Consider the following 3,406-nt stretch of genomic DNA (forward strand, 5'->3'; position numbering starts at 1 on the left):
GGTATTCATTTACCTGTTTTATCTTTTTGATACAGTTTTTATTCATCTATTTCTATAAATATTGCTATCACAATTACTTTTTTCATTGATATTTGAATTCGTATTATATTCTTTTCGAGTTTCAATCATCAGTATTTTATCAGGAGTGGACTATAAAGAAGTTAAAAGTGGTTGGAATCGTTACTAAAGGTAATATATATATAAGATAAATAAGAAACATGAATTTCCAAATTATTTGCAGAAAGTTTTTGGAAATAGCGGACATTTGTTCAAAAAAGCTTGGATTGATTTTATTTTTAGCAAATATAAGAACATTGACAACTAGTAAAAAATAGCAATAAATAAAGAAATTATTCTAATAAACATGTACGCGAATTACTACTAATTGATGACAATGCAGTTCCAAGCTCTGAAGAATCGTCAGCTGGTGTAGAAGGATCAGCTGGATAGTTTACAAGTTTAAAGATAATTGAGTTATAAAAAAAAAAAAAAAATACAAATTTATAATAACAAGGTATTTTCATGTCAATATTTTTATTTTAACTGAATTTCCGATGAAGTAGCCGAAAGAGGTAATAAAGCAAATTCTATAATTTTGTCCAGCTTTCCCCCATTCTCACTTTTACGGATTGGTTTCTTAGGAAAAAAAAAAACAAAATGAATCTACAAGTGAAAAAAAAATTAAACTTCTGGAGTCTAATTTTCTGTTTATTTTGTTTGTTTTTTTCGCCGCGGCCTGATTATTTCGACTTCATCGGAATTCATGGCACCCACCTCAAGAAGACAATGGGCAATTTGGCCGAAAGCCTTTTAACGTGTCCGTCAATGCCATACTGAAATCACCAATCTCCGATCACCGATAATTATAATAGCACTTTGTAATGTTTCCATCCTACATTTAATGATTTCCATCGTATCATTTGGTAATAAAACTAGAAAAGTTATGAAAATAATGACAGTTTATAGGTTCACATAATGTTCATTATTATTTATTAGAAGAAAAAAATAGTTCTATTTTTATTTTATATGACTTTATTCTAGTTAACTCTTGAGAGACTAAAAATCGGATTGATTGAGTACCGAACAGGCTAGGACACCAAATTGATAGTTGGGGTTTTATGGAAACATAAAAAATATAGACTAGCCCACCAAAGATAGAAGTACAGGAGTGCTTAATTGAGACGGTATGAGATCTAAAACGAAAGTAAAACCAGCATAAAAAAATAAATAAATAAATGTACATTGAAGACTCGAAGAAATACTTGTACAGAAGGATTCATACTAAGCATAGTTTAATGTTTAATATTTAGTTAAATATTTTGTTTATTTAGAAGTTCTGTGTGAATTCAGCCACAGTATAAATTTATTTAAAAGGGAAAGAAGAAGGAGAAATAAAATATAATAAAGATAAATAATAATAACACGTACAAATATTTTAGATTGTTCTAACAGGTGGTCTAAGGGCAACTAGGAGACTACTAGATCTCATTAGGAAATTATTTCTTAAAAATATTAGAATAAATTAAATGAAAAACGTATGTCTAACAGTAGGATATAGTAAGAGCCGTTCTCCACATACACAGCCCGACATTTCTATTAGAAATAACGCGTAGGTCTAGATAGATTTGTGACTTAAAAGACTCACAAACAATGTTCTTTTGTTTATTTTTGTCGAAAATGGCTTATTAGCTGTATTTAGTGACATAAAAGTCCAAAATCTGAGTTTGTTAAATCGATTTACGAATAAATGTGTAAAGCAATTTCGAATTAAATTGTTTTAATTTTTTTTCATAATTTAGACTAAAATTCTGAATTTAACCAAATATTTGTTCTTTTCTGTCACCATCTTGTAACAGGCACATAAAATCTATTTATATTTCAGAAAGTTTTTTTGACTCAAACTATTTTTGTATTTGTAATTAAATTCATTTTTTTTAGTGATTGCTATGTCATTGGTAATGCCATCAAATGTCCATTGATATAACGAGGAGGGAATCATTGAAAACAGATATTAGTAAATTTATATTGGGGTAGACAGAATTCGAGTGTACCACTACTTCAATATAAATAAATACATATATTAATACAAGTTTCAGCACTAGTTATGAGAGAAACAACCAAAAGACTATTATGATTTAGAATATCCCTTGCCTAATATTGACTCTATGAGGAGGCCTTGAAAATATGTTTTTCGAATTATGTATACAACATTCTTTTTTTACTAATTAACCGTTTACGTAAATGAGGTAAATAAATTATGCTAATGATTTAGTGCTATCGGTCCGGCAGTGAGTGAGTACAGACAGAACAACTGACAGGATGACGGTGAGGTGAGGCCAATCGGGTTCAGAGGCGCTAACAAGCAATTAAAGGGAGACAATGTATCGTTTTTAAAACGATAAAAACGCAGTGTGTAAGTATATCATTAAAACTGATAAAACCGTTTAAATTGTCATCAAAACATTGTTTAAATTATTAATTATATAATAATAAATATTGGTTTATATTAATACCAATGAATCATAAAATAAATGCAAATTGATAGCATTTTCAGGTCATAATTTTATTGCAATTGTTTTTTCCTCTGCCTAAATCAGTATTATATATAATTGTAAGGGTATGGTATTTTATTTTCACTTAAAATTTATTGTTGTCTGTTTATTTTTAATTGACGAAATATAGTTGTCCACGGATGCCGTTAGAAATGCAATGGGTTAATATTTACTTTTCCAATGTTTTGGCCCTTGTTAAATTCCTTTTTATTCGAGAATACTTTTTTCCTACTTCATTCGTTGTATAGGAGTGATGGACTAGTCAAGATGAAATAAATAAAAAAACTTTTAATTTTTACGGGATGTACCAATTATTATGGTCACTTTTATGTCTTATATTGTATTCAATTTCATACTTGCATGTTTGTTAAAACATTTTTGTTTGTTTCAGGTAAGTTTCTATCTATCTTGATGATATCCTTTTTGTTTGGAAACAGCTGAAAATCAGTAAGTTTTACTAAATATTAATTATTAAAATGTACACAATATTTTGTGCGAGTGGATTCGAATCCGAGTGTTGCAGATAAATATTTTCTGTTTCAATGTAGCAGTGAGTCAACGCTATGGGTACGGGGATCCTCCTGGGTAGATCCAACCTCATAAAGTGGGTACGATTAATTGGGTAAAAATCAGACAGTGGAATGTAATTCCTACTAAATCAACTCCTTGCATAACCGTTGGTCTAATAACAGTACTTTCTCACAAAATCATAAACAGCTCAATGGTGTCCCTCAGGGTTGTGATCTTAGCCCCACTTTATTCTCACTTGCCATAAATGATCTAGGACTCAATTTACCAAGAGGCGTCAAATCTTTACTGTTTGCTGATGACTTAGCGATTGTTTGCAGGTCGGA

The sequence above is a fragment of the Halyomorpha halys genome, unplaced genomic scaffold (assembly GCF_000696795.3).
Source record: "Halyomorpha halys isolate HHAL.00 unplaced genomic scaffold, Hhal_1.1 Scaffold15.1, whole genome shotgun sequence".
Classification (NCBI taxonomy): Eukaryota; Metazoa; Arthropoda; class Insecta; order Hemiptera; family Pentatomidae; genus Halyomorpha; species Halyomorpha halys.